The sequence below is a fragment of the Sitophilus oryzae genome, unplaced genomic scaffold (assembly GCF_002938485.1).
Source record: "Sitophilus oryzae breed Bouriz unplaced genomic scaffold, Soryzae_2.0 scaffold_1625_pilon_pilon, whole genome shotgun sequence".
In the NCBI taxonomy this organism is placed as follows: Eukaryota; Metazoa; Arthropoda; class Insecta; order Coleoptera; family Curculionidae; genus Sitophilus; species Sitophilus oryzae.
In genome coordinates, this window is record NW_022146309.1 from 2,330,553 (window position 1) to 2,342,972 (window position 12,420).

Sequence of the window (12,420 nt, forward strand, 5' to 3'; positions counted from 1 at the left end):
GTCTAACTTTTATATTTTCTATAGATATTCTTTTGAATATCGATATTTTAAAAGACACAAACATTCCTACACAGGCCGTTGGAGTTCAGAACAATGCTACTATATAATTGCGGTTGCACAAAGCAAACGGTTAAATGATATTGCGATACCTACGTTTATTCTTTAATTTTATAGAGTGCATTCACAATGTTGCGCTTTACAAAATAATAAAGATCGCTATTTATTTTTTCAACGATCTCATTTTTATTTGCTGGCATGAAACGATTCATTATATGGCCTTTGCGGTTAATTTTATCTATTGTTATACAGTATGTCCCTTAAATAAGTGCAAGCATTTTAACTAGCATAGTTCCGCACTAGTATAGTGTTGAGCATAAGATGGCTAATTTAAATTTCTTAGTTCTTAGATTAATGTAGTATTTTTATGTTAGTTTAGTATTTTTTTTTAGTTTTAATTTTTTAGTTAAGTTAAATAACTGAATTACTTTTAATCTGTTTTAAAAATGGTAAATAAAAAATGTTATTGAAGTTTAACATCAGATAAATATATTAGAATAAAAATGCCCCGAAGAAAATTAAACGAAACAATTTTAAAAGACCTGGTGCATCAGCTTCGTATACTATAAAGAAAATTAGCAATAAAACTCAATAAAAAACACTTTTAGCAAAAAACGACACGTGTTTCTTGATAATTGCCATCAGATAAACATATTAGAATAAAAATGCCCCGATGAAAAGTAACAGAAACAATTTTACAAGACCTGGTGCATCAGCTTCGTATAATATAAAGAAAATTAGAGATAAAACTCAATAAAAAACACTTTTAGCAAAAAACGACACGTGTTTCTTGATAATTGCCATCAGATAAACATATTAGAATAAAAATGCCCCGATGAAAAGTAACAGAAACAATTTTACAAGACCTGGTGCATCAGCTTCATATAATATAAAGAAAATTAGAGATAAAACTCAATAAAAAACACTTTTAGCAAAAAACGACACGTGTTTCTTGATAATTGCCATCAGATAAACATATTAGAATAAAAATGCCCCGATGAAAAGTAACAGAAACAATTTTACAAGACCTGGTGCATCAGCTTCATATAATATAAAGAAAATTAGAGATAAAACTCAATAAAAACACTTTTAGCAAAAAACAACATGCGTTTCTTGATAATTGCCATCAGATAAACATATTAGAATAAAAATGCTCCGAAGAAAAGTAATAGAAACAATTTTACAAGACCTGGTGCATCAGCTTCGTATAATATAAAGAAAATTAGAGATAAAACTCAATAAAAAACACTTTTAGCAAAAAACAACATGCGTTTCTTGATAATTGCCATCAGATAAACATATTAGAATAAAAATGCTCCGAAGAAAAGTAATAGAAACAATTTTACAAGACCTGGTGCATCAGCTTCGTATAATATAAAGAAAATTAGAGATAAAACTCAATAAAAACACTTTTAGCAAAAAACAATATGCGTTTCTTGATAATTGCCATCAGATAAACATATTAGAATAAAAATGCTCCGAAGAAAAGTAACAGAAACAATTTTACAAGACCTGGTGCATCAGCTTCGTATAATATAAAGAAAATTAGAGATAAAACTCAATAAAAAACACTTTTAGCAAAAAACAACATGCGTTTCTTGATAATTGCCATCAGATAAACATATTAGAATAAAAATGCTCCGAAGAAAAGTAATAGAAACAATTTTACAAGACCTGGTGCATCAGCTTCGTATAATATAAAGAAAATTAGAGATAAAACTCAATAAAAAACATTTTTAGCAAAAAACAACATGCGTTTCTTGATAATTGCCATCAGATAAACATATTAGAATAAAAATGCTCCGAAGAAAAGTAATAGAAACAATTTTACAAGACCTGGTGCATCAGCTTCGTATAATATAAAGAAAATTAGAGATAAAACTCAATTAAAATCACTTTTAGCAAAAAATGACACGTGTTTCTTGATAATTGCCATCAGATAAACATATTAGAATAAAAATGCCCCGATGAAAAGTAGCAGAAACAATTTTACAATACCTGGTGCATCAGCTTCGTATACTATAAAGAAAATTAGAGATAAAACTCAATGAAAAACACTTTTAGCAAAAAACAACATGCTTTTCTTGATAATTAACATCAGATAAACGTATTAGAAAAAAAATGCCTCAAAGAAAAGTAACAGAAACAGTTTTACAAGACCTGGTGCATCAGCTTCGTATAATATAATGAAAATTAGAGATAAAACTCAATAAAAAACACTTTTAGCAAAAAACAACATGCTTTTCTTGATAATTAACATCAGATAAACGTATTAGAAAAAAAATGCCTCGAAGAAAAGTAACAGAAACAATTTTGCAAGACCTGGTGCATCAGCTTCGTATAATATAAAGAAAATTAGAGATAAAACTCAATAAAAAACACTTTTAGCAAAAAACAACATGCTTTTCTTGATAATTAGCATCAGATAAACGTATTAGAAAAAAAAATGCCTCGAAGAAAAGTAACAGAAACAATTTTGCAAGACCTGGTGCATCAGCTTCGTATAATATAAAGAAAATTAGAGATAAAACTTAATAAAAAAACACTTTTAGCAAAAAACAACATGATTTTCTTGAATAATTAACATCAGATAAACGTATTAGAAAAAAAATGCCTCGAAGAAAAGTAACAGAAACAATTTTGCAAGACCTGGTGCATCAGCTTCGTATAATATAAAGAAAATTAGAGATAAAACTCAATAAAAAACACTTTTAGCAAAAAACAACATGCGTTTCTTGATAATTGCCATCAGATAAACTTTTAGAATAAAAATGCTCCGAAGAAAAGTAATAGAAACAATTTTGCAAGACCTGGTGCATCAGCTTCGTATAATATAAAGAAAATTAGAGATAAAACTCAATAAAAAACACTTTTAGCAAAAAACAACATGCTTTTCTTGATAATTAACATCAGATAAACGTATTAGAAAAAAAAATGCCTCGAAGAAAAGTAACAGAAACAATTTTACAAGACCTGGTGCATCAGCTTCGTATAATATAAAGAAAATTAGAGATAAAACTCAATAAAAAAACACTTTAGCAAAAAAAAAACAACATGCTTTTCTTGATAATTAACATCAGATAAACGTATAAGAAAAAAAAATGCCTCGAAGAAAAGTAACAGAAACAATTTTGCAAGACCTGGTGCATCAGCTTCGTATAATATAAAGAAAAATTAGAGATAAAACTCAATAAAAACACTTTTAGCAAAAAACAACATGCGTTTCTTGATAATTGCCATCAGATAAGCATATTAGAATAAAAATGCTCCGAAGAAAAGTAATAGAAACAATTTTGCAAGACCTGGTGCATCAGCTTCGTATAATATAAAGAAAATTAGAGATAAAACTCAATAAAAAACACTTTTAGCAAAAAACAACATGCTTTTCTTGATAATTAACATCAGATAAACGTATTAGAAAAAAATGCCTCCAAGAAAAGTAACAGAAACAATTTTGCAAGACCTGGTGCATCAGCTTCGTATAATATAAAGAAAATTAGAGATAAAACTCAATAAAAAACACTTTTAGCAAAAACAACATGCTTTTCTTGATAATTAACATCAGATAAACGTATTAGAAAAAAAATGCCTCGAAGAAAAGTAACAGAAACAATTTTACAAGACCTGGTGCATCAGCTTCGTATAATATAAAGAAACTTAGAGATAAAACTCAATAAAAAACACTTTTAGCAAAAAACAACATGCTTTTCTTGATAATTAACATCAGATAAACGTATTAGAAAAAAAAAATGCCTCGAAGAAAAGTAACAGAAACAATTTTACAAGACCTGGTGCATCAGCTTCGTATAATATAAAGAAAATTAGAGATAAAACTCAATAAAAAACACTTTTAGCAAAAAACAACATGCTTTTCTTGATAATTAACATCAGATAAACGTATTAGAAAAAAAATGCCTCGAAGAAAAGTAACAGAAACAATTTTGCAAGACCTGGTGCATCAGCTTCGTATAATATAATGAAAATTAGAGATAAAACTCAATAAAAACACTTTTAGCAAAAAACAACATGCTTTTCTTGATAATTAACATCAGATAAACGTATTAGAAAAAAAATGCCTCGAAGAAAAGTAACAGAAACAGTTTTACAAGACCTGGTGCATCAGCTTCGTATAATATAATGAAAATTAGAGATAAAACTCAATAAAAAACACTTTTAGCAATAAACAACATGCTTTTCTTGATAATTAACATCAGATAAACGTATTAGAAAAAAAATGCCTCGAAGAAAAGTAACAGAAACAATTTTACAAGACCCGGTGCATCAGCTTCGTAAAATATAATGAAAATTAGAGATAAAACTCAATAAAAAACACTTTTAGCAAAAAACAACATGCTTTTCTTGATAATTAACATCAGATAAACGTATTAGAAAAAAAATGCCTGGAAGAAAAGTAACAGAAACAGTTTTACAAGACCTGGTGCATCAGCTTCGTATAATATAATGAAAATTAGAGATAAAACTCAATAAAAAACACTTTTAGCAAAAAACAACATGCTTTTTTTGATAATTAACATCAGATAAACGTATTAGAAAAAAAATGCCTCGAAGAAAAGTAACAGAAACAATTTTGCAAGATCTGGTGCATCAGCTTCGTATAATATAAAGAAAATTAGAGATAAAACTTAATAAAAAACACTTTTAGCAAAAAACAACATGCTTTTCTTGATAATTAACATCAGATAAACGTATTAGAAAAAAAATGCCTCGAAGAAAAGTAACAGAAACAATTTTGCAAGACCTGGTGCATCAGCTTTGTATAATATAATGAAAATTAGAGATAAAACTCAATAAAAAACACTTTTAGCAAAAAAAAACATGCGTTTCTTGATAATTGCCATCAGATAAACATATTAGAATAAAAATGCTCTCGAAGAAAAGTAATAGAAACAATTTTGCAAGACCTGGTGCATCAGCTTCGTATAATATAAAGAAAATTAGAGATAAAACTCAATAAAAAAAACACTTTTAGCAAAAAACAACATGCTTTTCTTGATAATTAACATCAGATAAACGTATTAGAAAAAAAATGCCTCGAAGAAAAGTAACAGAAACAATTTTACAAGACCTGGTGCATCAGCTTCGTATAATATAAAGAAAATTAGAGATAAAACTCAATAAAAAACACTTTTAGCAAAAAACAACATGCTTTTCTTGATAATTAACATCAGATAAACGTATAAGAAAAAAATGCCTCGAAGAAAAGTAACAGAAACAATTTTGCAAGACCTGGTGCATCAGCTTCGTATAATATAAAGAAAATTAGAGATAAAACTCAATAAAAAACACTTTTAGCAAAAAACAACATGCGTTTCTTGATAATTGCCATCAGATAAACATATTAGAATAAAAATGCTCCGAAGAAAAGTAATAGAAACAATTTTGCAAGACCTGGTGCATCAGCTTCGTATAATATAAAGAAAATTAGAGATAAAACTCAATAAAAAACACTTTTAGCAAAAAACAACATGCTTTTCTTGATAATTAACATCAGATAAACGTATTAGAAAAAAAATGCCTCGAAGAAAAGTAACAGAAACAATTTTGCAAGACCTGGTGCATCAGCTTCGTATAATATAAAGAAAATTAGAGATAAAACTCAATAAAAAACACTTTTAGCAAAAACAACATGCTTTTCTTGATAATTAACATCAGATAAACGTATTAGAAAAAAAATGCCTCGAAGAAAAGTAACAGAAACAATTTTACAAGACCTGGTGCATCAGCTTCGTATAATATAAAGAAAATTAGAGATAAAACTCAATAAAAAACACTTTTAGCAAAAACAACATGCTTTTCTTGATAATTAACATCAGATAAACGTATTAGAAAAAAAATGCCTCGAAGAAAAGTAACAGAAACAATTTTACAAGACCTGGTGCATCAGCTTCGTATAATATAAAGAAAATTAGAGATAAAACTCAATAAAAAACACTTTTAGCAAAAAACAACATGCTTTTCTTGATAATTAACATCAGATAAACGTATTAGAAAAAAAATACCTCGAAGAAAAGTAACAGAAACAATTTTGCAAGACCTGGTGCATCAGCTTTGTATAATATAATGAAAATTAGAGATAAAACTCAATAAAAACACTTTTAGCAAAAAACAACATGCTTTTCTTGATAATTAACATCAGATAAACGTATTAGAAAAAAAATGCCTCGAAGAAAAGTAACAGAAACAGTTTTACAAGACCTGGTGCATCAGGTTCGTATAATATAATGAAAATTAGAGATAAAACTCAATAAAAAACACTTTTAGCAATAAACAACATGCTTTTCTTGATAATTAACATCAGATAAACGTATTAGAAAAAAAATGCCTCGAAGAAAAGTAACAGAAACAATTTTACAAGACCCGGTGCATCAGCTTCGTAAAATATAATGAAAATTAGAGATAAAACTCAATAAAAAACACTTTTAGCAAAAAACAACATGCTTTTCTTGATAATTAACATCAGATAAACGTATTAGAAAAAAATGCCTCGAGAAAAAGTAACAGAAACAGTTTTACAAGACCTGGTGCATCAGCTTCGTATAATATAATGAAAATTAGAGATAAAACTCAATAAAAAACACTTTTAGCAAAAACAACATGCTTTTTTTGATAATTAACATCAGATAAACGTATTAGAAAAAAAATGCCTCGAAGAAAAGTAACAGAAACAATTTTGCAAGACCTGGTGCATCAGCTTCGTATAATATAAAGAAAATTAGAGATAAAACTTAATAAAAAACACTTTTAGCAAAAAACAACATGCTTTTCTTGATAATTAACATCAGATAAACGTATTAGAAAAAAAATGCCTCGAAGAAAAGTAACAGAAACAATTTTGCAAGACCTGGTGCATCAGCTTTGTATAATATAATGAAAATTAGAGATAAAACTTAATAAAAAACACTTTTAGCAAAAAACAACATGCTTTTCTTGATAATAAACATCAGATAAACGTATTAGAAAAAAAATGCCTCGAAGAAAAGTAACAGAAACAATTTTGCAAGACCTGGTGCATCAGCTTCGTATACTATAAAGAAAATTAAAGGTAATATAGTTAAAAATACGCACAATATATTTCAATTTCTTATAAACTGTTTTTTTTAGCTCCGAAACAGTATAAAATATAACGAGTCTATTTCTGGAGGTATTTTAAACCTCCCACTTGAAATACAGGAGGAACAAAGAGGAGAATAATGAGGAAAAACAGAGAGAAGGAGGTTTGCGTTGCCCCCATTTAATCTTATCAAATTGGAGGATATGTTGACGTTCAAATAAATGTCCCAAATAGCGGTGTTGTTTATCTTACTCCTTCGCTTCAAAGCCTCTTTGCAAGAAACAGAGACTCTTTGAGAATTAATGGAGTTTTTAACTGGTTCAACTGTGTTGATTTATTTAGTTCAAGAAAAAAAAACAAGCAATAGCGTAGGTTTTAAATATAGTGTGTACAGAGTTGCAAGCCCACAGAAAACTTCAGTTTTCTATCATTTTAAAGAATTAAATCATTTGTTTTTAACTCATTCTTTGAAAGTTAGCAATAAAAATTATTGGAAAAGAAAATCTGATATCAGTCTTGTCAGAATTTTCTTTAATAAAATTTATTGTTAAAAACTAAACCAAAAAACAAAAATTAATATTTTTTAAACCATTTCAGATAGTCTAACTATAGTAATTTAACGTGTGAATCTTGTTGTTAAAAATAGTTTAGGAATCTCTGCCGCCCCATTGGCCAGCTCAAACGACTCCATCCCCCTCCATAACGATTTTCCTTCTCTCCTCTGGAAAAGCGGAAAGCGTGTGGAAAGCTCGATTCAGGACCAGTTTCGCGTGCGACACGAGGAAAACACCACGTGGAAAACTCAGCGGAAAATTTCAGCGCGAACTATTCTATCCATTATTATGAAGTTTTCAATGGAAACAGTGAAAATCGAGTGAAAAGTTTCCAGCGTTAATTTTAGAACAGTTTGTGGGTGTATTGTTAGGGGTCAAAGTCGGGAACATGTGACTTTGATTGGTGATTTTGATTGGATTGGAAAAAAATGTAAGGAAAAGTTTGTTGGGAAACTAATTTGGGAAATTTAATTTTTGAAATGTTGCTTAAATTTTTTTTAGAAAATTTATATTATTATAGAAAAGGCTGAAAACTTATAGCAAAAGTTTGGTAACTGGGAAAAAATTGTAAGCATGTTGTTATAGGGTAGAGCTTATTAGAAAGTTAGTTTCTAAAGATATAACTGTAGGTTTCCTTGAGAAATATATTTCTAAATATTATGAATATATTGGAAATTATTCAAAAATTCAATTTGGCGCCGGGGGGCACGTATAGCCGCCCATACTACAATATGTTAATAAAAAGTTGGTAGGCAGTTCTTTTAGTTTCAATTATCTCAAAAACTGCGACTTTGACTGATTATGATGTTATTAAAAATTTTGTTGCAAATATTATTCCTAATCTTAAATTGAAAACCGCGTTTCGCTAGCTATTGTAATTTTGGAGTTACGATTCTTTAAATTTTTAACCCTTTTCCATACCCCCTTACCAACACCCCACCCCCACCAAAAATGGCCAGATTCTCGGATGCCACAGTATTTTTATGCCAAATTTCGTTAAAATCGGTTTAGCGGTTTTTGAGTTATCGTGTTACAGACAGACGGACAGGCAGACAGGCAGACAGACAGACAGACAGACACCATGAAAATATTTTGTATTTAGGTCATTTATGAGCCAAATAACTCATTTTGAGTGAAATTAAAAAAACTTTCTTTTTGCCGATCTTAATAGCCTGGCATACCTGTTGGTATGATCGGCTAAAAATATTTTAACAATAAATAAATTCTAAAAATATATATTATACTGTATAAAACCCCCTGACTAAATACAGTGACGTAGCACATACTTGTACAAAAATTGTATATTCGTTATAATATATAAATAATTTTCTCTTTATATATTTCATATTTAAATAAGTTAGTTTCTATAAATATCTAAAATTAAACGATTTTACGATATTGCAATATTATTTTTGGTATGTGCTACGTAATATAATAGCAAATGGTCTCTTCAATTATTAAATTAATTATTGATATGACTGATTAAATATTAAATCATTATAATTTAAATATAACTCGTATCATTTGAATTCGATTCTAAATGAAGTAGCAATTTCAATATTATTTATTCGATTTTTAATTCAACTCTGTCAATATTTGAAGATAAAAATTTTAAATTGTATTTTTACATTAGTAATAATTATTGCCGTATAATTTACATATTTGTCTGTATTTGTATTTTCTAACTGATATTCCACAAAAAAAAACACAGTGTAACCTTTACCTTCTACGATAGAATACTATAAATTCGTAATTATATTTTGTGCAGGAAATCAATAATGCTACTTAAATCTTTATATCCTCAATGGAAAAACTACACCGGACTATGATAGCCAGAAGAGACCGGCACATTGTTAATAATACAAAGGTATCGATTGTGCATCCTTTATTTTACGGGAAGTACACACTACTGTCTTGGAACTGTATTTTTAGAATTTTCAATTATTTTTTTCAGTTGATTTTAATACAAAAAGCATATTAAATATATATTTAAATTGAAAATTTAACAGTTAAATTAGTTTACTTATGTTTAATTAAAACTTTAAAACATGTTTCTATGATATAATCCTTGATACGTAATTTGTTGGCCTACGATTCACATTTATTTAATAAGCTCACACAAGGAGCATATTAAATACATTTAAAATTAAAATTTAATAGTTGTAATAAAATAATTTAGTATACTTATAATTAATTAAAACTTTAAAACGTGGTTCTTTGACATATTTCTTGATACCATAATCTGTTGGCCTATGATTTCTTTATTAAGTTCCGTATATGTTCAGATAATAAATTATCTATGTAATCTAGACAAGCTACTGTCTAAAATACCTACTAAAAATTATTATTGTTTTTATTTTTGTTGTAAATTTTACAAAGCATACACCTTAAACATTTAATCTCTCCACAAAAATAACACGTAAGATGAAACTTAAAAATAAACTTTAAGATCTGAACATGTTAAATCCAAAAATAATACAGGGTGTTTAAAAAAGCATGTACCACCTCTCGTGTTCCTCACGTAAATGTAAGATTTACTTTTTGTATCAACATATAGGCCACTAGGCTTCTGCAAGAGATTACTAACATAGAATTTACAGAGCTCAACGTTAGCGAAGCCATAAAATCATTAAAAACTGACAGTAGCCCGGGTCCAGATAGTGTACCGACTGTTTTTCTTCAGAAATGTTGTCATGCCCTCGCACAACCTTTAGCATGTCTATTTAATGATTTACTAATACCTGGCAAATTTCCAGATACTTGGTCTCTTTCTTTCGTTACACCGCTTCACAAAAAGGGAGACAGACAGTTAGCTGGTAATTACCGGTAATTAATTAGTCTAACTAGCTGCATCTGTAAATGCATGGAAAAGGTAATCATCCGCACACTTACTCCATACCTAATGGAAAAAGATATCTTACCAAGCACACAGCATGGATTTCTTCCTGGTCGATCCACAATAACGAACATGACATCTTGTCTTAGCGATTGGACAGCAGCCTGTGATAGAAACCAACAAACAGACGTCATCTATCTTGACTTTGAAAAGGCATTTGATAAAGTACCCCACAAGATGCTTCTTTATAAACTAAACCACTACGGCATAAGAGGGAATTTATTCAAACTTATATCAAAGTTCCTAACCCGACGCTACTTCAAAGTCAGAATAAATGGATCTCTTTCAACTAAACACAAAGTGACCAGCGGTGTTCCTCAAGGCTCTGTGTGGGCCCACTGTTGTTCCTCCTGTATATCAGTGATCTGGCAAGAGGCATAAAAACGAATATCATATTTTTTGCGGATGATACAAAGTTATATGCAAATCCCGAAACGAGCTACGTCAATCTTCAGCATGATCTAAAGTTGGTGCAATCCTGGGCCAAACAATGGAGAATGAAGCTGAATGAGGACAAATGCACTATTCGTAGCATTGGAATGAATTCTACGCACAAAACCTACACCCTAAATGAACTAAGTCTAAGACATGTAGAACAACAGGAAGATCTAGGGATTACAGTTACTAGAAATCTAAAATGGTATGTACCTATATCAAAGATTACTAAAAAACCAAATTCTCTTCTTTATTTCATTCAAGGAGCATTTCAAGACCGCTCTATTGATCTTATTTTAAAGATATACAAGTCCTACATTAGACCCAAAATAGAATATGGTCAAATAATATGGAGTCCCTATTTTCAGAAGGATATTGATCTCATCGAGAAAATTCAACGCAAGGTGACAAAAATGCCCCATGAACTTAAGGATCTAGAGTATGAAGATCGTCTTGCGATGTTAAATCTCACCACATTAAAACAGAGGCGTTTGCGGGGGGACTTGATAGAGACTTACAAAATTCTAAATTGTTTCTACACTTGCCCATTAAATATATACCATCCTTGCCAAACTCCACAACTTAGAGGCCACAGCAGACGCCTGGAAAAGGAAAGATCGTCCAAACTCCAGCGAAAAAATTTTTTGACTAACCGCATAGTGTACCCGTGGAACTCGCTGTCAGAAGAAAGTGTTTCAGTACCAACTCTCAACTCATTTAATAACAAAATTGATCAAGAAATGAATACCTTGAGTTCTGTACATTTGCATTACGGCCAGTAAACTCGAAACAATTACGCGCAACATAAAAAGACAGTAGACTCATCGGTATTTTTATACCGCTTTCTATTGTGTAAATAATAATAATAATAATAATATGTAGGTTCGATTGTGCTTTGTGTCGTAGCTACAGGGTGTTACAGGCTTCATTTTCTGTTTATTATGTTTTATTATGATTAATTTTGAGGGTAAACGTTACTAGAAGTGCTAAAAAAGTAGATATTGAAGACCAGAAATTGCCGTATATGATTTGTCAATTCTCGATAAAAAGTTTTTTTTTCGGTATAGTAAATCTTGAAATTTAATCTGAGAGTTTTTTTTATTCAATTACAAGAAACATACTCGTGAAAATAGCTATAAACAAATCATATTAACCCAGTAATAAGTAACAAATTGTGGCTTAAACTCATAACCGTAAATTCCTCTATGCTTCCCACTCTGAAATTCGGCCTTTTATTGGAAAAAAGGGCTTAACGCGGCACTTGTGCTGTAATTAAGTTTACACGAGCGTCAGCGGTGTCCATTTTGATTTCAGAGAGGTAATAGATAGCGCAAACCCTTTCTGTGTTTGCCCTTTTCATCAGGAATAGAATTATTTTTAATAACCATCCCGTTTTTCAATTTAGC